Source organism: Macaca nemestrina, chromosome 8 (assembly GCF_043159975.1).
Source record: "Macaca nemestrina isolate mMacNem1 chromosome 8, mMacNem.hap1, whole genome shotgun sequence".
NCBI lineage: Eukaryota > Metazoa > Chordata > Mammalia > Primates > Cercopithecidae > Macaca > Macaca nemestrina.
In genome coordinates, this window is record NC_092132.1 from 84266658 (window position 1) to 84290522 (window position 23865).

Below are 23865 nucleotides of genomic sequence, written 5' to 3' on the forward strand. Positions count from 1 at the left end.
TGTTACCCAACATGATGGGTAGTTGGGACTACAGGCATGTGCCACCATGCCAGACTACTTTCTTGTAGAGATGGGGTTTCATCATGTTACCCAAGCTGCTCTTGAACTCCTGAGCTCAAACAATCCTGCCACCTCAACCTCCCAAAGTGCTGGGATTACAGGCATGAGCAACTGCCCGTGGCCTCTCCCCTCCTTTTGAAGGATAATCTCACCAGACACAGAAATCTGAGTTAGTGTGTCTTTTCTTTCAATACTTTAAATATTTCACTCCACTCTTGCATACGTGGGTTCTGAAGAGAGCTATGATATAATTCTTATCTTCTCTAGGTAAGGTATTTCCCCATCCTCATGCCACCAGCTTCTTTCAAGATTTTTCTGTCTTTGATTTTCTGCAGTTTAAATATGATATACCAAGGCACAGTTTTTTGTTGTTGTTGTTTGTTTGTTTGTTTGTTTGTTTGTTTTGGTATTTGTCCTGATTCATGCTCTCTGAGCTTCCTGGATCTGTGATTTGACATCTATCATTAATTTTAGAAAATTCTCTGTCATTATTCCCTCAAATATTTTTTCTCTTACTTTTTCTTTTCTTTCTAGTATTTCCACTATGTATTACATCTTTTGTAATTATCCTACAACTCTTACATATACTGTGCCTTTTTAAATCTTTTTCTCTTTGCATGGTTTTGCAAGTTTCTATTGACATTTCTTCAAGCTCAATGACTTTTTTCCTTGGCCATGTCCAGTGTATTGAAGCTCATCAAAGACATTATTTCTATTGAATTTTTTTTATTGCTAGTATTTCCATTTGATTCTTAGAGTTTCCATCTCTATACTTACCTTACCCATCCATTCTTGCATGTTGTTCACTTTTTCAATTAGAGCCCTTACCATATTAGTTGTCTTAAATTACCGCTGTGATAATTCCAACATCTCTGCCATATCTGAGTCTGGTTCTAATGCTTGCTTTGTCTTTTGAAACTGTGCTTTTGTCTTTTAGTGTGGCTTGTCATTTTTTAATCGAAAGCTGAATGGGATGTACTGGGTAAAAGGAACCCAATACTGGTTCTCATAGAGGTTTCCACTCCTGGGCTTCTGCTTCAGTGAGCTGTGATTGTCTGTAACTTCCTGTCTGTCTCTCTAATTTTGGGAAAAATGGTTTGTCCCGTGACCCAACTCTCTCATGGATCTAGAAAGTTCTGATTTTCAGTTTGTTAAGTTTTTTCTTGCTGTGAGTGTGGAAGGGATGACTTCCAATTTTCTTATATACCAGACTGGAAGCCAGAAGTTCTTTATTTTGTTTATAATATCATCACCAACATGCCCATCTCTGGAGACCAGGACACAATTTATTTTGTTTTTCTCACCAAGGCTCTTCTCACTAACTCCAGGTTCTCATAAAGGTCCCAGGAGAAAAATCCTGCAGCAATCCTCCCTAACTGAGTCAGCCAGAGGTGGGTTCATCCTTACCCCCTGTAGCTGTTAACATGCTTGTTGGCCTCAGCAAGCTTCAGCTCAGGAGAGGTGTATGTGCTGGGGGAAAGCTTGGACACACTTACGTTGCCATCTCCTAAGAACTTTCTTAATCCAGCTGCACCCAATTGATTACCAAATCATTTACATTCTGCCTCTTTTTCTTACTGCCACCAGTTCAGCCCAGGCCCTCATTCCTTCTGCTCTCTCTTCTCCACAGGACACTCTAGCAGCTCTCTGCAGATCTCTTCCCAAGCAACCCAGTCTGGTCCTAGCAGCAAAGCACAACTTGGATCATTTCAGTGCCTCCTTAGAAACCTTCAGTGTCTTCCCAATGCTTTCCAAATTAAATACAACATTCCTAGTCCTAACAGTTAAGACAAATTTTTAATCTTAACTCTCATTGATCTCCTACAAACAAGCTACTCCCAACCAAACTCAGATTGTAGACATTTTCTGAACACCCAGCCGTTTCTTATTCCATACCTTTGTGTTATCATTTCAGTTCCGCCACCTAAAATGCTTTCTCAGTTGCTGAATTCTTATCTATTCTCAAACACCACCTCTTTGATGAATCTTTTCTCATCCTTACAGCCAAGAGCTAACTCTTGCTGGCTTACTTCCTCTCTCCTTTGTGAAATTCCAAGCCACTTTCACTTCCAGCATTTATCAATCTTTTATTAAAGGATTGTTGTCTTTTGGGCATCTATCTTTTCTACCTATGATATTTCTAGTTCTGTAAGGACAGAGTCTGTACCCTACTAATCTCCATATTTTTCCAAAACAATCAGCACAATGCTTTGCAAACAATAGTTAAACGACAAATATATTTTTAATTTAACCAAAAGCAAGCTATTTTAAGGAGGTAATCCATGGGTTTAAGCTCATTCATTATGGTTTTGATGTATTGAATAAAGTAGATTACAGTATATCCTTGACATTCACAAAGGAAATAAATGAATCCCAAGTGCTAGAACTCAGAGATTTTCATAGTTGTTTTAAAATCCCCTTTTATTGTTAAAGGGGGATTCTGTCGGTATCTGTGTGTTTACCAAGTCTCCACATGTAAACTGTGTTATTTTCTACCTTTATTTAACTTTTATCTTTTAAGTGATGACTGTTTTACCCAAAAAAGTAAAGTTTTTATCACCTCATGAATATTATTATACATATGTTGGCAGTACATAACCAGGGGAGCTACTGGTGGCCAACTAGACTTGTGATATATACTGTTTTTTTATCATTCCAAAATGACTAATTACTATAAATTATGCACCTTAAGCCATTTTTGTTTTGTTTTGTTTTGTTACAAATAGTGACCACCACAGATGTTAAGTCCCTATTGTTAATAGAAAATACTATATTAAGAAGAATATTCACAATATTTGCCAATTTCCGTAGATAAAATTTAGTGCCCACAATAAATTATTCTGAGTTTAAAGTATTACCCCCATGCGTCCATTCATTTCCTCCTCAACCTCTTTAGAAACAACACAGCTACAGTAATAATCAGCATCAACATTCTCAGCCACTAGGGTAAGGTAAACTTTTTCTACTGACTTCTTTTTATTATGATGAAATACACATTACACAAAATTTACCATTAGTAACATTTACTACATTCACGATACTGCACAACCATCACTGCTGTCTAGTTCCAGATCTATTGACGTGTTTTTTTTTTCTAAAGGCTTTTTGCTAAAATAAATTAGGACTACTTTCTAAAACATAAGCATCTATTAATTTTGAAGAAGTAGATGTTATAAATCTCTGACCTTCAACAGCTTTTGTAACTCAAACAAACCCCTCAAAAAGCTGTTTGGTCCCTCTGTTGGTCTATGCAGGGCACGCTGAAAGTCATAGGTAATTGAGATTCATTTGACTTGGGAGGACCAGGCAGCAACATGGTTTCTAGCTCCTGGCAGTATGTTCCTGGAACTCCAACAAACCTGAATGAGGCACAGGAGACCCAAGACCTTGGCACATTTTCACCTAAGCCAACTCACACCATTAAACCTCAGTTAGGAAATATCAATAACCTCCAAAAAGTGGATTGCAGTTTAACATATTACCAGCTGTCAGCACCTCCAGAACTAAATGGAATGGCCAGGGAATTGAGATATGAAAAGTAAAGAAAGAAATCACACGGGCCTCCCTTAATATAATTTGTGACATACCCCTTCAGCCTCACCAACCCACCCCTCCCCCGACAAGGGACTAAAACACAAATAGTAAAAACAAAGGGTTTTGTTTTCCTTTGTTTTTAAAGAAAGACAGTGCAATTATAAAATTCCAGAATTATAAAGCTGATGTCTCCAACACCACTACTCTTTTTACTCTTATATTTTGTAATCTAATCCAGATGTTTTTTGAGGTTCCCCCTAATAACGTCTTTCAGAGAAAGACATTTTGGTTTTTTGGTCTTTGGCGTGTTTTTGATCTTAGATAAATTATTTCTACCTATTTTTTTCTCAACCTTCACAAATGTTGTTTTTGGAAAATTCTATAAATAAATATACTCTCCCTGGGCTAATTTGACTTTTCAGCTATCCATTTTAACATTGAACATTATATAATAAGGTAATAGTTTTTAAACACTGGAATGTAATTTAAAGATGAATTTATATAACTCCATTGTTGCGATGATATCCAATTCTTTGAAAATGATCAGGGAAACATCATTAGCTCTGCAGAGTTAATTGGCAAACTAAGAAGCCTCTCAAGATACAGAAGAAAGCCCTAGGCCTCCACACTGGTGGATTTTGTTGACGAACACCCCAAAAAAATAAGAGAAGGAAAATGAGTGAACTCAAAAGTGTCCCCCAAACTTGTTAGATTTATTATTAGAGTAAAAATCCAATCAGTTTCAGAATGAATTAGGTGAAGGCTTCTGAGATTTCACATTGAATCTTAGGTTTGCAGGCATTCCAGGCCCCTAGAAAAGCCAACAGCAACACAAATCAAGATGGCCATGAAAATAGATATAAACTGCAACTAGAATTTTCACACTTCTGACCAGGACATTGAAATGTCACCATGCATGGCCTCCCACCCTGGATTGATTGCTGAACTTGGCAGATAAACAAACACATACTCTAAGTAGCCAGGTGTCCCCATCCAAATCAGTCCCAATTTAGCAAATAAAAGTAATCACCTGGACCTCGTCACATCACACAAGCGGGCAATTCCGCTGTGTGTGTCAAGGTCACACAGACAGGTTAACATAATCACACTGCAGAATGCAGAACAAATAAAGCTCTCTCCTTCCCACAGCCCATACCACACAGCTTCTTTTATCAGCTGCCTCATGTGCCCCGGAGACACGCAGCCCTAGCAGGCAGACAGGCCTGCCTCGGATTCTGACCCAGGGAAGCCTGCACTGGAGCTCTATTTAAAACTTCAGATCAGCGCTCCCCTCGGCTTCCTCCGCCCCAGTACTACTTGCTAAGACAATAGGACAGCAGGGGAGGTCTGATCCCAAGTCAAGCCAGCTCAGTCTATCTCAAGAACACAAAAGCCACCCGAGGAGCCGGAGCCCCCTTCCTGGCCACTGCATGGCAACGCAGCAGCTCACACATCACGAGGCTTGCAGAGCAGCAGGCCCCACCGAAATCCTCGCAGATGGCTCCGGCATGGCCTTGGGCCCACTCATGGGCAGCCCTGTGCTCCTCCCAGTGCTGGGAGGGAGCAGAGCATTTCCTCTCTTTCTCTTCTCCTTCAAGCACCAATTTCAAATCCTGGTCTGCTGGCACAAGCTTTTCGAGTATTTAATCTGACCAACACAGTGAAACCTCGTCTCTAATAAAAATACAAAAATTAGTCAGGTATGGTACTGCACGCTTGTAATCCCAGCTACGTGGGAGGCTGAAGCAAGAGAATCACTACAACCCAGGAGGCGGAGGTTGCTGTGAACCGAGATCGCGCCACTGCGCTCCAGCCTGCGAGACAGAGTAAGACTCAGTCTCAAAAATAATAATAATAATAATAATAATAATAATAATAATTTTAGAGAGTCCATTGACTTTAAGAGCTCAGGAATAGTTGAATGATATCACTCCCAAGAAAATTAGATTGGCCAGGAGCAGTGGCTCACGCCTGTAATTCCAGTACTTTGGGAGGCCGAGGCGGGCGGATCACGAGGTCAGGAGATCCAGACCATCCTGGCTAATACGGAGAAACCCTGTCTCTACTAAAAATACAAAAATTTAGCCGGGCGTGGTGTCGGACGCCTGTAGTCCCAGCTACTCTGGAGGCTGAGGCAGGAGAATGACATGAACCCGGGAGGTGGAGCTTGCAGTGAGTCGAGATCGCGCCACTGCACTCCAGCCTGGGAGACAGAGCGAGACTCCGTCTCAAAAAATAAATAATTAAATAAATAAATAAAATTAGATCATACGGTTTCTAAGCTAAGTCCTGACCCAAGCACTGTAACGAACGCACTATGGGGAATATGTCAAGCACCAAATGTAAAATATAAAACAGGAGTCCCATTCTCAGAACAAAGCCTCAGACCATGCCTCAGGAAAATGCAGATCATCCGCAACAGGCACAGAATGGCTGAGTCGGGGACTTGCAGGGAGGAAAAGGGTAATATGGGAAATATATCATTGCATTAAATGGGCCTAAATTTTGGTGTAGAGGCTCTGGCCTTCTTCCAGTGGAGCACATTAAAACCAATATCAGGGGTGGTGCAGCAGGAGCTGTAGAGATGACTCGTTCTCCTGACAAATAGCCACCCAAACAGTTGGCAAGCTGCCCTGCTCCACCCATCCTGGTGATCTTACCACAAATGTAAGCATCTGGCACATTCATCATCTTCTCTGGGGCATGAATGAATGCTTAGGCTGTAGATAATTTAGCAGGAATATATGTGTGTATTATCATGCAGATAGGACAATTATATCATAATAGAAATGGAACCCGAATCGTCTTTGCCTGACTTTTGATCCTGCCAGCACTGCAGAAAAACACTCCCTGATATGTTAGATAGTCAGGAAATGGAAGCGCAGAAGGAGAGAGAGATTACAGGCTACTCGGTGCATTTGCTAACACGTGCTGTGATCTTAGCCCTTTCTTGTGAATATCTGATTTCACAGGGAAAAGGAAAAGGCTAAGGAGAGACAAAGAGGTCCCACCCAGCATGCATGCATTTTTTTCCATACCAATGTGTAACTGAAAAATAAACATTATCATAAACTGTAAATAGGGGAAAAGCATAGAACAGACCAAATGCTACAAAATGGTTCTTTAAAAAGGGAGAGAGAGGAGGAAAGGAAGAGAGACAGAGAAAGAGGGAGGGAGAGAGAGAGAACAAATAAATGAGAGAAGAAAGAAATTTGTAAAACTGACTTTTGCTATGGAATTGTAACAAATGGGTAACTTTCTTTTGAGTCATGCCAGGTTACACACCTTGTTTCATTTCATGATGAGTTTATACATAGATAGATGCAGGTAGAGATAAATTATTTTCTAATTTAGATTTTGAACTCGGTAAAAGCAGGGACTCTGCATTCCTTATTTCATTCCACAGCAACAAACTCTTGGTAGAAAAACTAATATTAATTTTTCTAATCTAACTGGACAGGAGATGGAAGATGTAAGGGAAGAAGGAAGGAGGCTGGATAGGATGTGTGAGAAAAAGTTAATCTCAGCTTGAATTAATAGAGCAGTGAAAGGGAGGAGGCAAAGGCAGCACAGTGGTACCAGCCTTGTATCAGCCACATTGCATGGGCAATCAGGGTGCTGCTGGGCCAAGACAGAGGAGGAAACGTAAAAGGGGGAAGGTGAAAAAGGATGTGGGAGATCTGAGGGAAACCAGTGCCCAACCAGTCATTCATATTTATCGGACAACCATAATTAGGTACTTATAATTCAGGAAATACTTTTACTTTTATGTTTACTTGCATCATGCCTAGATTAGTTTCCATCCTAGTTTAAGGTTAGAAAGATTTCACCAATGTAAAAGGTACTTCATTTTAATTTGGATCCATCTCATACATTTAGGGAAATGTAACAGCCCTCTTAACACAGCTCAGATTCTCCCCTTTCAGCCTTTGCAGATGTTGGAGCTTTGTCAACACTGGAGGGTGCTTACGCTTTTTTATCCAGATAAACTTGGGGGTGCTTGACTGATCTGTCATAATCCTTTTGAACTTTTGGTCCTGTTTTGGATCAACCCATTGCTCTTTCAGCTGTAGAGAAATGAATGGCCTCTGGGGAGAATGATCTCCACACACCTCTTTCATTTGCTGCTGACTGCTACGTGAAAATAGCCACCTGCCACCGTCTAGCATCCCACCAGCCCCTTCCCCTTGAGCAGTCCACAGTGCCCCCCATTCCTCAAGCACTGAGGCTGCTGGAAAGTCCTTCCCTTCAGCCTGGGTCACGGATGGCGTGCTGCCTTTGGAAGAGGTATAAGTAAAGATTAGAGCAGGATGATAGAAACTGTGCATGCCCACCTGAACAACAGGAAAAATAAATCAAAAAGCATTTAAAAGGGGGGGGAGGATGATTTTCTATTTCAAAAATGTGCTTCCCCCCAGATTCTCTGAGATCAGATAAACCATTTAGAAGCCCTCTCTATTCAGCCAAACTAGGAGTAGTTTTTCACTTCTGTTAATTCCAAGGGTATGTATTCATTTAACATTTGTTAAATGCCTACTAAGTGTCAGGCACTTTATATTCATCTTTGTTTTTACAAAAAACCCTGCAAGGTAATATTATTATCTGCACTGCACCCACCATCCACCCACTCCCACAATCATCATTTTAAGATGGGAAAGCTGAGGGAAAACAGGATAAGTAATTGGTAATGACCATGCTGCTAGTACACGAAGCATCCAGGTTCAAATCCAGGTCAAGATCAGACCACAGATCTTACTCATCTATAAAAGCAAAGACATAGGTTGAGCTTTCTGCCTCACAGGACTTTTGGTCTAATGAAAAGAGAGATTTTATTTGCATATATATATATTTAAATTTGAGACAGGGTCTCGCTCTGTTGACCATGTTGGAATGCAGTGATGGGATCACGGTTCACTGCAGCTTCTACCTCCCTGGCTCAATCAGTCCTCTTACCTCAGCCTCCCAAGTAGCTGGAAATACGGGCATGCACCACCGCACCCAGCTAATTTTTGTATATTTTTGCAGAGACAAGATTTAGCTATGTTGTGCAGGCTGGTCTCAAACTCCTGGACTCAAGCCATGCTTCTGCCTTGACCTCCCAAAGTGCTCAGATTACAGGTGTGAGCCACCATGTCTGGGCTTGCATATTTATTTTTAGTTACAATTTTTTATAACAGTGCTGTATTGGATTATGAGCTCATGAAAAGCAAACTCTATGCTTAGTAATATCTATCATTAGATATGGTAGATATTATTTAAGTTATAATAAATTATATTATTACTATAGCAAAGCAGAGGGTACTGCCCACTAAACACTCAGTAAGTGGGCGATGAACAGGAATGCAAATGGGGAAGGAATAAGTGAAAGAACAAACAGATTCTACGGAGAATCACTGCTCACTTTTGAAGAGGCAATTCTATCTGTGGCTTTGTTGGTTTCCTTACAAGCATATCTTCATGACAACACATCTCCATGTGTTTAAAATGTAGTCATGGTTTTAGAAGCTATTAGAAAAAGCCAATGAAAGGAAATCTGACAGCCTATGGTTTATAGAGGCCTAAAACTATGAACATTTTACACCTCTGAATACAGTAACTTCCACAAGGCAAATAAATTATGGTAAGAACAAGCAATATAGATAATTGTTCTAGTATCCAAGTAGATTGTATTTTATTTTTTTGAAGAGATTTAGAAGCAGAGGATATGTATCTAATTCTTCTTAAACTTGACAAACATTTAATTAGCAAATGAACTGGAACTTAGAAGGAGTGTAGTAAGAAACTTTTACTTCAGAACTGAAACACAACACTGTACTGCTCCCATTCCTTATCATAAATATAATAAGTGTAAAAATCAGACAAAAAGAACTCAACCCAGAGAAAGTGCTAAATGTACTGTAATATAATATGGTGAACAAAGGATAGCCAAGTACAAAAAAAAATTATAGACTTCAGTGGAGGAAAGCCTTATCATTTCACTTGGAATTTATTATTCCATTTCACTGAGCTAGATTTTCCCAGAGACTTGAGATATTTGACCTAAAGGCAATAGCTAGGCAATTCTATTTGGAAAATGGTTTTTTCTCTAGCAAACATATACTTATGGTTCATGGTGTTATTTTATTTTATGTGAGAGTGTGAGCTGGGAAGTGGGATTTCATTCATTACCTGAGCACCACAATCAAACTCCCATTGGTGCTTTAAGTGAGAGGCAATGAATGGACCCATTAGTTGTGTTTACATTTGTGTCCTAAACTTTAATGCTATAAATCAAATTTTTGTTAGTGTAATTTGCTAACAAATGCATCTGTTTAGAATGCATCTTTCGTAGCTTTTCTTTTAAGTAAGGTTTGTTTTGGATGTGTGCTTAGAATAAGAGCATTACCATACCAAATGTTCAACCGAGATGAGCCATTAAAATATATAAGGTCTATAAATTAAAGTGTCATCCTTCAAACATCTTCAACCAAGAGAAACAAGAGAGGGTCTTAGGAAACTGTCAAAGGAATATTTACTTTTCATATTTTGCATTAGAAACATGGGTCTGGAATGCATCTTCATGGATGAGTGTTGAAGCTGTAAGAGGGGATAAGATTAACAAAGAAAAATGTCACAGAGTGGGGAAGTGGACAGAGGACAGAGGCCTCATGAAAATCTCTCCAGCTGGGTGTTGAAAGCAGTGGGTGAAGCTGAGGAAAGCAAAGGAGGAGCCAGGAAAGCCGGAGATGAACCGGGACGTGCAGCCGACGGATCACGCTAGGAAAGGCATCCCTCACTCTGGCCTTCAGGGCTCCAGAGACTAGAAAGAGGTGGCCGTTCACCCGCATCTGAGCAAGCCAGCGCAACATCTTTCCATGACTCAGACGCCTCCCGTGACACTTTGATGTGCCCTCACAGGGGCTCTCTTTCAACAGGTTGAACGAGGAAATAAGAGTGGCACAGTGTGATTTGTGTGTGTGTGCGTGAAATTAAACAAAAGCAGTGACAACAGAAACCACACCCTCTAAATTGGTTTTCTTTCTTAAAGATGTGTCAGTACACCTTGAAAGCTGACTTTCCAAGTCAACTTGTATGTGTGTTTGCATATATTTAAAGGAAAATGTCTTATTACCTAGCAGTTTACAGTCAGAATAAAACTCAAGAAAGTGTTACAAAGATACGTGACTGAGTAGGTAAAGGGCAGGTGAAATTCAGTGTGAGATACCGTGTTATGCTAAAGAATGTCCACCTACAACCAAAGGTATCCATGTGCTCACCCACAGAAGTTGTGCGTGTCACTTTATATGCCAAAGGGACTCTGCAGATGTGATTAAATTCAGGAACCTGAGCTGGAGAGATTATCGTGAACTATCTAAGTGAACCCTAAATGTTATTATGATGTCCTTATAAGAGAGAGGCCAAGGGAGCTCTGACTGCATAGGAGGAGGTAGGAGATGTAATGATGGAAGCAAGAGGTTGACGTGATGCCAGGAAGGGGCCACAAGCCTAGGAATGCTGGTGGCTGCCAGTAGCTACAGAAGTCAGGAAAACTGATTCTGCTCTACAGCCTCCAGAAGGCACCAGCCCTGCTGACGCCTTGATTTTGGCACCCAATAAAAATGTTTTCAGACTTCTGGCTTCCAGACCTGTCAGATAATTTCCTATAGCGGCAACAAGAAATGAACACACTTTGGAAAAATAATTCCATTTGTAGCAAAACACACAGTTGCATGCTTTTCTCTGATAACGACGCATTGGCCTCATGAATGGACTTTCCTCCAGGGTAGGTCTTTCTCTTTTTACTGCTGCCTTCACTGCATAGAACTGGGCTCACAGAATCTGCCCAAAACATACTTAGTTACAGGTCAAGAGTAGGATGTTCATTCTGTGGACAGGGGCAGGAAGGTTTGAAAGAGACTTAATGAAGTTGGGCAAGAGAGAAGGAGGTGCCTACTGAAGCTGTCTACATAGATCAAAGAGGAAAGGCCCTGACCAGAGAACACTGTTTGAGACTCTTAAGTGCTCCTTCAAATCTCTATTTCTTTTTTAAGTTAGAGACACAGGGTCTCACTCTGTCACCCAGGATGGAGTACAGTAGTGGTACAATCGTGGCTCACTGTAGCCCTGATCTCCTGGGCTCAAGCAACCCTCCCATCTCAGCCTCCTGAGTAACTGGGATTACAGGTGTGCACCACTGTGCCTGGGTAATTTTTTTAATTTTGTGTAGAGATGGGGTCTCCCAATGTTGCCCAGGCTAATTTTGAATTCCTGGACTCAAGTGATCTTCCTGCCTTGGCCTCCCACAGTGCTGGGATTACAGGCATGAGCCACCACAGCCTGCCAGGCCTCTGAATTGAGGAGCGTTTCCTCACGTCAGCAAGAAGAAGGGTGGAAGATGGGAAAACAATAGGAAATTCTTGAAGACTGGAGGTAATGTGCTGCTTTATTGAAAAATGTCATCAAAATGCTGGTTGCCCTTAGGAACAGTATTGACAATAAAACAAAAAGGATAACTTTCATAAAATCACAATATTATTCTCCTTGGAATCATGACTGTAGCCCAGCAAGCAAGTCTCAATGGTGGGCCAATGTGCTAGAAGGCCAGAGGACAACACTAAAATAAGAGGAGTGCATGTGATATGAGAGATGCACACAAAACACAGAAAATATCCCACAGGAAGCTTGCAGAGATAGGAAAGTAAGCCATAGGCAGAAGGCAGAACCCTGAGGACAGGGCCTCAGGGGTAGGCAGAACACAAGGCAGCCAAGGAGAGAGAAAAGAAGCCATTCAAGAAAAGCCTAGAGAGGCTGGGCGTGGTGGCTCACGTCTGGAATCCCAGCACTTTTGGAGGCCGAGGCGGGGGGATCACTGGAGGTCAGGAGTTTGAGACCAACCTGGCCAACATGGCAAAACCCTGTCTCTACTAAAAATACAAAAATTAGCCAGGCATGGTAGTGCATGCCTATAGCTACTTGAGAGACTGAGGCATGAGAATTACTTGAGGAGAATCACCCGGGGGGCAGAGGCTGTAGTGAGCCAAGATAGCACCACTGCACTCCAGCCTGGGAGATGGAGCGAGACTCTGTCTCAAAAAAAAGGAAGAAGAGAAGAGAAGAGAAAAGAAAAGCCTGAATGTGGCGGGAAAGTCAGAGGACTTGCAGGAGCAACACCAGCAGAAGCAACAGATAAGGACAGGACAGATGTTGATGGTGGCAATGAGGGTATAGCATTGGAAGCAGAACTGAGAATGAGAAGTGAACTAGGTGAGAGGACGCAGAAACACAAGACAAGGTGCATGAGATGCAGAGGAAGACAGAAGCCCAGTCACTGGGTCAAGATGTCTCAAGCACTGATGACTCCTATCTGCTACAAGATGCACCCAAGAAAGTGTGACTACTGATAAATATTCAAGTATGCAAATAATTTACTTTCAAAAGGAAGGAAGTGAGAAGGAAGGAAGGAAGGGAGAAGGAAGGAAGGAAGGAAGGAAGGAAGGAAGGAAGGAAGGAAGGAAGGAAGGAAGGAAGGAAGGAAGAAGGATAGGAAAAAGTAGAAGGATTTAGTGTCACTCTTACTCACATTCTGATGTGATTTCTCAAAATGTTGGAAAGTGAGGGAGTCGGAGCTGGTGCACTGGGAATGACCCATGACCTGCACTGTAAAAAGAATTCTGGCTGGGCTCAGTGGCTCATGCCTATAATCCCAGCACTTTGGAAGGCCGAGGCAGGTGGATCACTTGAAGTCAAAAGTTCAAGAGCAGGCTGACCAACATCATTAAAGCCAGTCTCTACTGAAAAAATACAAAATTAGCCAGGCGTGATGGTGCATGCCTATAATTCCAGCTACTTGGGAGGCTGAAGCAGGAGAATCATTTGAACTCAGAAGGCAGAAGTTGCAGTGAGCCGAGATCATGCCACTGCACTCCAGTCTGGACAACAAGAATGAAACTCCATCTAAAAAAAAAAGAATTCCTCAGTCTGCACTGTGGAAGAGGGACAAATGGAAATGTAAGACACAGTCTCAGGCTGGGGTAGGAATCTAGAAAAGGAACATTAGCGGGACACCCTTCCTAGGTAAAGGGGCATTGGTAGGAACAAAAGGAACAATTTGAGAGACCCCAGGAGGTGTGGGTGTGGGGAGCAGATGAAGGAAGGGGCACAAGACAAGAGGATGCAAACCCTGGGAGAGCCGGAAAGTGTGGCAAGAAGGAGGCCACCTTATCTCCCCTGGCTGGAGGCCTGGCTTGGAGGAGGGACGTGGGTGTAGGTAAATTGTAGAAGACTGGGAAATTACCAGAAAGCACACTGATGACTTCAGGGTCCCCAATGACTCATGAGATGAGGGTATCTGCTGAGAATAAAAGGAGCAGGAATTGAGAATGGGTCTTGAGAGGAGTCGGGGGAGGCTATAAATATCTCCTAATTCATCAGCCCTAAGGGGTAGGTATGTGACTCTGTCTGAACACCCTGCAAGCCTGAGGGCCACCAGTTAGAGGTTTCCACGCACCCAGCACGGTGCCGGCTGCTGTGTGTGTCTCTCCTTCATGAGGAGATATGATTAGTGGGCCTAACTCCCAGAGCTCTCCCGTCTTGGAGTCTCAGCAATAGTGAAAGTGTATTAAGGCCTTGAAGAAGCTATTGATTCTGAAGTGGTAGCTTTTTGAGATATATAGATACCGTTTTTTTCTTTTAATTGGAGACAGAGTCTCACTCTGTCACCCAGGCTGGAGTGCATTGGCGCAATCAGGTCTCACTGCAGCCTCGATCTTCTGGGTTCAAGCAATCTTCCTGCCTCAGCCTCCCTAGGAGCTAGCCACCACACCCACTAACTTTTTTTTAAATTTTTTGTAGAGATAAGGTCTCTCTCTCTCTCTCTCTCAATATCAAATTTCATTTTAGATTTAGGGGATACATGTGCATATTTGTTCCCTTGGTATACTGTGTGATGCTGACGTTTGGGATATGGTTGATCCCATCACCCAGGTAGTGAACATAGTACCCAATAATTAGTTTTACAGCCCTTGACCCCCTCTCTCCCTCCCACTTCTAGTAGTCTCCAGTGTCTATTGCTGCTATCTTTATGTCTATAAGTACCCAAAGTTTAGCTTCCACTTACAAGGGAGAACATGTAGTATTTGGTTTTCTGTTCCTGCATTAATTCACTTAGGATATGGTCTCTGTCTTATCCAGGGTGGTCTCGAACTCCTGACCTCAGGCAATCCTCCCACCTTGGCCTCACAAAGCACTGGAATTACAAGCATGAGCCTCTGTGCCAGGCCCTGAAGTGGTAGCTTTTTAAAAAATAGTTTGAACTATTGTGGATTTTTTGCTTGTGCTCTCATAGCTACGGCTTGTACTTATAATGATATATTGTTAATATATCATTACAATGATCATAATAATAATATATCAGCTAATAATATATATTATATATCACATATATAATTATATAATACAATTATATATGTATACACACATTATATATACACACACATATATAATTTAGCAACCACTTATTTAATATATATTTGTTGAGCACACTCCATGTGCCAAGAACTATTCCAGAGACTGAAGAGACAAAAGTAGATGAAGTGTCTGCCATTACGGAATGAACAGTCTGATAGTTAATACAAAAAGATATTCAAACTAATGTAAAATTACAATATAATTAGTGCTATAAAAATCAATGAGAAAGTACAGTCAATACAGGTCAGGGTGTGGGAGAAATTATTTCGTCCCCCCTCATGTCACAGATCACAGCGTTAATGTCCTTCTCGTGACCCATTCCTTTCAAGGTTGAACATCGTTGCCCACCACCCCTTCCCCCCGTTTATGGCTCCTGACTCAGGACTGTACACACAGCTCAGTGTGTGTTTGATGACTAGACTGGAGTCATGGAATGCTCATCAGCCGTGTTAGTTATGACAGCCATGTGTGGCACCAGCCTGGCTTTTGCAGGAAAACTACAGATGGACATGTATGGAAATAATGGAACACTCCCAACTTTCTTGCTAATTTGGCAGGAACAACACACAAATACCACTGCATGGACACTTTCCCCTGAAATGTTATGTGTCGTTGACATTTTTCATTTTTAAAAAGTATGAATTGTGATGTTCTTCACATCTGTACATTAAGAATGTGTACACTTGCTTCCCCTTGCTTTTCAGGGCAACCTCTGTTGACCCACAGGGGCATTCTGGAGAATGATGCTCATGCCCCAGGGACTGTGGAGTAGAAGTGTCTTGGGAGGAGGTGGGATAAAGAAGGGCACAGGTAGAGGAGGAAACAGGAAAGCCATTTTATAGCCATCAATCTAGGAACACTAGCACTTTTTCTTTTTTTCTTGAGACAGGGTCTTGCCCTGTCACTCAGGCTGGAGTGCAGTGGTATAATCATAGCTCATTGCAGCCTCAACCTCCCCAGGCTCAAGCAATCCTCCCACCTCAGCCCTCCAAGTAGCTGGGACTACAGGCACACACCACCACACCTGGCTAATTTTAAAATTATTTTTGTAAAGACAGGGTTTCACCATGTTGCCCAGGCAGGTCTCAAACTGGGCTCAAGCAATCCACCTGCCTTGGCCTCCCAAAGTGTTGGGATTACAGGTATTAGACATCATGCCTGGCCACTAGCATTTTTTTGTAAAATATAATGAACACATGAACATATTCTCTTGGTCAAGTTTGAAAACAATACAGATGATACAACACAAGGTTACCCTCCACCTTTACCCCCTTACGTCCTTCCCAGTTGCACTGTGTAAATACACTCCTGATCTTCATGTATATGTTTAGAAATATGTCTACATGTTAAAAAAGAATGTTTTTATCATAAATGTGATCATGCTGTATGTCATGTTCTAGGTCTCACTTTTTAGTTAACAACGTATTTTGAGGATTATTCCATGTCACAACATGCTATGTGTATTGATCTACTGCCTGGTATTTCATAATCTATTAATCATTTTTATATCGATGAATGTTTAAGTCATCTCCAATTTTACCAGCAAAAACGCTTTCCACTACACAACCCACAAATTTTTCACCGAAAGATACCAATCTAACTAGACTGCCTCCTTTGCAGTGTGTTCCACACCAAAGAATTTACTTCATATATTATACCTTTACTTAGCTTGCTGAGAAAGCTTGCCTATTGCTTCTTGCACCTGCAAAATAAAATATACTCTGGTTAAAACAAGACACAAAACAAATGTTCTTAACTCATTTTGTTCAAGAGATTAAAAAAAAATAGAAGCAACATAATAGGATCAGTGATTCAGTGATGTCTCTTACTATATGGAACTAAAAATGCATCTGCTCCTTGGTTTCAACCCCTACTGCTCCTGACTCAATTCAGTCTCCCCTCACCTTTTATATAGGTTACAGCAAAAAGCTTTATTTGTGCCCCTCTCAAATACATCCAGAGCAGTACAGTTGGCCCTCTGTATCCATAGGTACCACTTACATGGATTCAACTAAGCAAGCATCAAAAAATTCAGGGGGGGGGGGAAGATGGCTGCATCTGTACTGAACATACGCAGACTTTTTTCTTGTCATTGTTCCCTAGAAAATACAATGTAACAACTATTTACGTTATCTAATACATTGTATTAGGTATTATAAGGAGTCTGGAAGTAATTTAAAAAATAAATTTTCAATTTATATTTAGGATGTTATATAGGTTAAACGCAAATATCACATCATTTACATAAGGGACTTGAGCATCTATGGATTTTAGAATCGGTAGGGGTGTCCTGGAACCAACTGCCCACAGATACTGAGGGACAACTATGTTTCTAAACTATAATTCTCATCAGCCTGGTGGCTAGAACATATTAGTCCTTTAAAAAATGTTAGTTATGGCTGGGCGCAGTGGCTCATGCCTGTAATCCCAGCACTTCGGGAGGCTAAGGCGTGTGGATCACCTGAGGTCAGGAGTTCAAGACTAGCCTGATCAACTTAGTGAAACTCCGTCTCTACTAAAAATACAAAAAATTAGCCGGGCGTGGTGACGGGCACCTGTAGTTCCAGCTACTCGGGAGGCTGAGGCAAGAGAATGGCTTGAATCCAGGAGGCGGAGCTTGCAGTGAGCCGAGATCGCGCCACTGTACTCCAGCCTGGGTGACAGAGCGAGACTCTGTCTCACATACACACAAAAAAATAGCTGGGGTGGTGGCAGGTGCCTGTAATCTCAGCTACTCAGGAGGGGCTAGGGCAGAAGAATCGCTTGAACCCAGGAGGCGGAGGTTGCAGTGAGCCAAGATTGCGCAGCTGCACTCCAGCCTGGGCAACAAGACTGAATCTCTGTCTCAAAAAAAAAAAAAAAAAAGCTAGTTATGCTTACTACTCAACAGCAGAAAAAAACAAACAACCCAAACTAAAAATGGGCAAAGAACTTGAATAGACATTTCTCCAAAGAAGATACTCAGACGGCTGAGAAGCACACGGAAAGATGCTCAACAGCACTAGTCATTAGGAAAACGCGAATCAAAACCTCAATGAAATACTACATCGCACCACTAGGGCAACTAGAATCAAAATGTGTAGGCAAAGTTGTGGAGAAATTGGAATCCTCATACTTTATTATTGAAGTGTAAAATGGTGCAGGCTGTGGGAAAAACAGTTTGGCTGTTGCTCAAAAAGTTAAATATAGAATTACTATATGATCCAGCAATTCTACTCCTAGGTATATAGCCAAAGAAATTGAAAGCAGGCACTCAAAAAGATATTTGTACACCATTATTCATAGCAGCATTGGTCCCAGTAATCGAAAGGCAGAAACAACCCAAATGTCTACCAAGAGGTGGATGGGTTCGCAAAATGTAGTATATCCATAGAATAGAATATCATGCACCTTAAAAAGGAATGAAATTCTGACACATGCTACAACATGGTGAAATCTGAAGACATTATGTTAAGTTAAACTAGCCAGACACAAAAGGACAAATATTGTATAATTCCTCTTATATGAGATACCTAGAATAGGCAAATTCATAGAGATAGAAAGTAGAAGAGAGGATACCAGAGGCTGGGGAATGGAGAAATGAGGTGTTATTGGTTAATGGGTACAGAGTTCCTATTGGGGACGATGAAAAAGTTCTGAAAACAGATAGTGGAGATGATTGTGCAACGTTGTCAATATACCTAATGCCACTGAGTTATAGACTTCAAATGGTTAAAATGGTAATTTTATGTTATGTATCTTATACAATTAAAAAGCTCAAAAAATAAAACTTGAGAATGTTTTTAAATTACTGGTTATGAATGTTGGAATGGATGCCGTCTTTCTCCTTCAAACCTTTCAATGGCTTCATTTTCTCAGATCAAATCCCTCTCACCCCCACTAGACTTTACCTGGACTTGGTCCTGCTGTGTTCTCCTGTGTCCATCCTTCTTGAACGCTGTGCCCAGCCAGGTCAAATAGCTTGCAATGTTCTTGTCCTGTGTCGCTTCTAGATGTCTCTGTGCTCGATGTGCACAGGTCCCTGTCTCTATAATTCTATTCTCAACACCACCCTCCAGCTGGAAAACACTTTCTTGTGCACCTCAGCTTAGCCTTCTCCAGAGAACTTTGACCAACAGCCATTTCACTCCTCACCTCCTGCCAGGAAAATGACTGTTTTCTCTCTCTCTCTCTCTCTCTCTCTCTCTCTCTCTCTCTCTCTCTCTCTCCCCGTCCCTCTCTCTCTCTTTCTCTCTCCCCCTCTCACTTCCTCACCTTCTCCTGTGTAGATCATTATCATGGCTAATATAACATTCAATGCACTCGTTTATTTATAGGTCTGTCTTCCTGTTCTGCACCAGGGGAGTGAGAGAAAAGCCTTTGTCTTACTTACGTAGCATGGTTTTAAGATCTCTGGCTCTAGTTGTGTGACCTTGAGCAAGATAGTTAACCTTTTTTAGGCCTAAGTTTTATCTTTCAAACAATGGGAATAATAAGTTTCTATGTCATAGTTATGAGGAGTAAATGACATAATGCATATAAAGTGCTTTAGCAGAGAGTCCAATACACAATAAACAATAAAATATTTGAAGAAAGGAAATGCAAAGCAATCACATAATAACATAGTATTGGGTAATGTCATAGTAATTAACAATTTTTCAGTGGTTAAGGGGTTGAACATTTAAAGTCAAGAGTTTGTAAGAAGAATGAATAACATAATCACAGACATTTATTTAGAAAGACATATGGAGAAGCCGAATGACTGGAAGAAAGAACAACATAAGGGTGTTTCTTTTGGCCTGTGGACCATAATGCAGTCAAAATGCTTCTAGAGACTTCCCAAGTTTCAATTTTCTGCCATAAACTCTACTTCATCCAGAACCAGCCAGGTCCTGCCATAGACTTCCTTATCACTCAATACCATAGTCCTCTCAGAAAATAAAAACAAAAGCAAGCCCTCAATGAAAACAGGTAAGAAAGACTTATTGCAATAGGCTTCAAGACCAAACCAGTGGAAGATCTTCCTGTTTTAAGGAACGTAAGGTGGTCTTCCTATTAACTTTGGAGAAACTCGGGAGTAAGTTTTCTATATGATGCCGTTACACCAACATTTTGGCAAACTGCCTTTGCTCCTAGAGATTAAATCAGTAAGTAACCCTGTCTCTACACCTGACTTTGGGTGTAAATTCTTATTTTATGTGAGTAGACACTGGTTGTTTCAAGGTGTGCAGCTGGCTTGTGCAGTAGACACACACTCATTATTTCTTAGAAGGCAAAACTCACTGCAGTGAACGTTTCCAGTATCCTCCTGATAACTGTACAGGATTTTCATGCAGTCACATTAAGCTGACTCCATGGAATGGCATCCCAGGGGTGGAGTTTTGACCCAGGTCTAAGCCATCAGCAAGTCTCATTTCCCTGTCCACTGATGTTCATAGTTCATAAGTGACCTAGTCAGAAGCAGTGAGGCAATGACATTTTTCACTGCATCTTTTGAAAAAGAAACTATGACCTAAAACATAAGAAAATGAATGGGTTCACAGAGACGCTTCTGGTTTCCATAAAACTCAGGGATGAAATCAACATAATAGAAGGCAAAACAAAGAAATAAAGATAAAAATGCCCAGGTGCTACGGATATGCTGGAGCCCTGAATGGAGCTATGCCTCCAGCTCGCCCTCCTCTTTTCAGCTTCTATGAGTCAATAAATTCCTTTTTTGACTAAGCCACTTTGGGTTGGGTTTTTCTGTAACTGCAACTAAATAAATAATCCCCCTGGCATTTATGAAAGCCACCCTTCCCAAACAGGAGCTCCACATTCTGATTCCATAAAAAAGATAACCGGTTTCTCTACAGAACTCCCACGTGAGTGAATCAGGGCATATTCAAGAGGTTCAGTGTCTGGGTAAGGAAATCCCTCCTTTGGGGATGCCTGTGGTTCTTATTTCTGTGTGGGCCAGGAAACTCCCATAAATTTTACCTGTTATCACATTTTCTTTGCAAGCATTTGTGCTACTTCATGGGGAGGAGCCGGAAACAGAGGTGGAGAAGAGAAAGCATGAGGTAAATATGAATGATTATGCAGGAAGCAATATAGCTGATGGCCTGGTAGCAAAGGACTGGCATATGGGTACATGCGGTGCGAATTCATGGCAGAGGAAACTAATCAGGCAACATTATCTGATCTGGAACAGCAAGAGAAAGAAAGAGCCTCTATCCTTTTCTCCCGGTTTGACACGGCTGAAACCTCTTACCAAGCTGTAAGCTGGCATTGGAAGAATCCAATAAGAAATGGTGACTTTAGTTTGTGTTAAAGCCAGGAGCTGGGTTCTAAATTGTTTTCCAGTGATTAACTGTCGTTTCGTGATCAGTGTGAAGCTGGAGTTCTGTTTTACAAAATCCAGGTCAGGTTCTGGATTGAAAACAAAAGCCAAACATGCTGATGCTTGAATATAAAGAGGCAGGGAGTGACACAGGTTCCTCTGTGTAACAGAGTCTGGTCATCAAGTCTGCAGCTGAGGAGGCTATAAAAACACAACCAGAGTCTGTGAAGTTATTTCTTCCATGAAAATAAAACTCCTAAAGCAGTACTCTGAATAGTCGAAGTCTGAAGCTGCTCCCATGAAAGGCAGCAGAGTTTGTAGAAATGGGGCTCAGATTTTGGTATCAGGCCTGGTTTCAAACCCTGCTTCCATCTCTAGCCGGCTCTGTGGCCTTGGGCATGTTTGTTAACCTCTCTGGCTCAGTTTTCTCATCTGTAAACCTCAATATATTTCTTGAGAGAAGTAAGTTAGTTGAATTATATTAAGTCTAGTAGAGTCCATATCCCCATAATAACTCAAATAAATGGAAACTACATGATACCACTTAACCTGGGAAGACTAGTACTGAATATAAGGGATGGGAAGGAGCGCTGTGGGCACTTAGACATTGAGACCTGTTCTCAGTTCACAGGCTGAGGGGTTAAAGTGCAGTTCATGTTAATGTGATTTTCTGCAGAACATTAAAAGAAAATTACCAATTTAAAGCCAAATTTCTGCATCTTTTTCAGGTTCCTCTAAGCTCAACAAAATCCCTAAACTGCTGAATGATCAGCTCTATGACTTCAGACTGGCTAGATACAAGCCAAAATCCAAAGATTTTTCACTGGACCATCATTTCCTCAAGAGCAAAGGTTGGGTTTTATTTGTCTTTGCAGGCTGATTACGTAGCACAGTTCCTAATTGGGTGCTCAAGAAATGTTTGTTCTATTCTACAGAAAAATGAATTCATCCTCAGACCCACCTAAAGTCCTGCTGGAAAGTGCTCAAAGTAGGAAGGAAGGAGGAAGAAGGAAAGTCTTTCTTCTTGTTATTAGTTAGGGTAAGGACTAAGCTGCTAAGGACGAACAAGACACTTCAAAATTCAGTGATTTTTTTAAATGATAGAGCTTTATTCCTCTATCATGCTACAGCCCAAAGGTGAGTAATCCTACTGCCAAGGTCATTCTGGAATTGCCAGGGCACTGTCCTCACCAGCATGATCAAAGCCATATCATCCACTCAAGGACATGAAAGAGAGGTTGGAGAAGCACACACACTATTTCAAGGACTGAAGCAAGAAGTAGCATACTTCACTTCTGCCCTTCTACTCACGTTAAGTGAGTAAGAACTTGGTCATGTGGCCATACTGCTTGGCAAGGGAACCTGCAGAACAAATACATGTTCACCACTTTTTTTTTTTTTTTTTTTTGAGACAGAGTTCCGCTCTGTTGCCCTGGCTAGAGTGCCATGGCGTGATCTCGGCTCACTGCAACCTCCGCCTCCCGGGTTCCAGTGATTCTCCCGCCTCAGCCTCCCAAGTAGCGGGGATTAGCAGTACCCGCCACAACACTTGGCTAATTTTTCTATTTTTAGTAGACATGGGGTTTCACCACATTGGCCAGGCTGGTCTCAAACTCATTACTTCAGGTGATCCACTCGCCTTGGCCTCCCAAAGTGCTGGGACACATTCACTATTAAGGGAATTAAGGACAAGCCTCATGCTGTTTTCAAGACATATATATAATATAGGTCTTGCATCCAGAATGTATAAACAACTCTCAACACTCAGGAATAAAAAAACCAAACATTCAAAAATAATGGACAGATTTGAACTTACACCAAGAAAGACAGACATATAACAAATAAGCATGTGAAAAGATACTCAGCCTCATTCATCATTAGTCATTTTGGAAACACGAGCTACTATAACACATCTACTAGAATGACTGAAATTACAAAGACTGGTCACATCAATTTCTGGTTAAGGTATGGAGGAACTAGAACTCTCACATGTTGCTAATGTATGAATAAAAAACTGGCACAACCAAATAAAAAACAGTGGTCAGTTTCTCAAAAAGTTAAATGTACAGCTGCTGTATGCTTTCTACATATCAACCCAACAAAAAAGAAAGCACATGTCCACACAGTCTCAGACATGAATGTTCACTGAAGTTTTATTTGTAATATTAAAAGCCCAGAAACAGTCAAATGTCCATTGAAAGATGAGCAGATAAACAAACTGTATAGTATCTATATGATAAAATATGACTCATTCATTAAAAGGAATGAACTTTTGAAACACACAAAGAACATGGATGAGTCTCAGAATAATTACACCAAGTGAAAGAAGCCAAAACAAAAAAAAATCTACACTATGTAATTCAATTTATATCAAATTGTAGAAAATAACAGAAAGCAGACCAAAGAAGGGACAAGGCAGGCAAGGAGGGACAGAAGCAAAGGGGATCAGGATGGTGCACAAGAAAACTTTTTGAAGTGATGAATATATTCACTATCTTGACAGCAGTGATGATTTCATGGTAGTA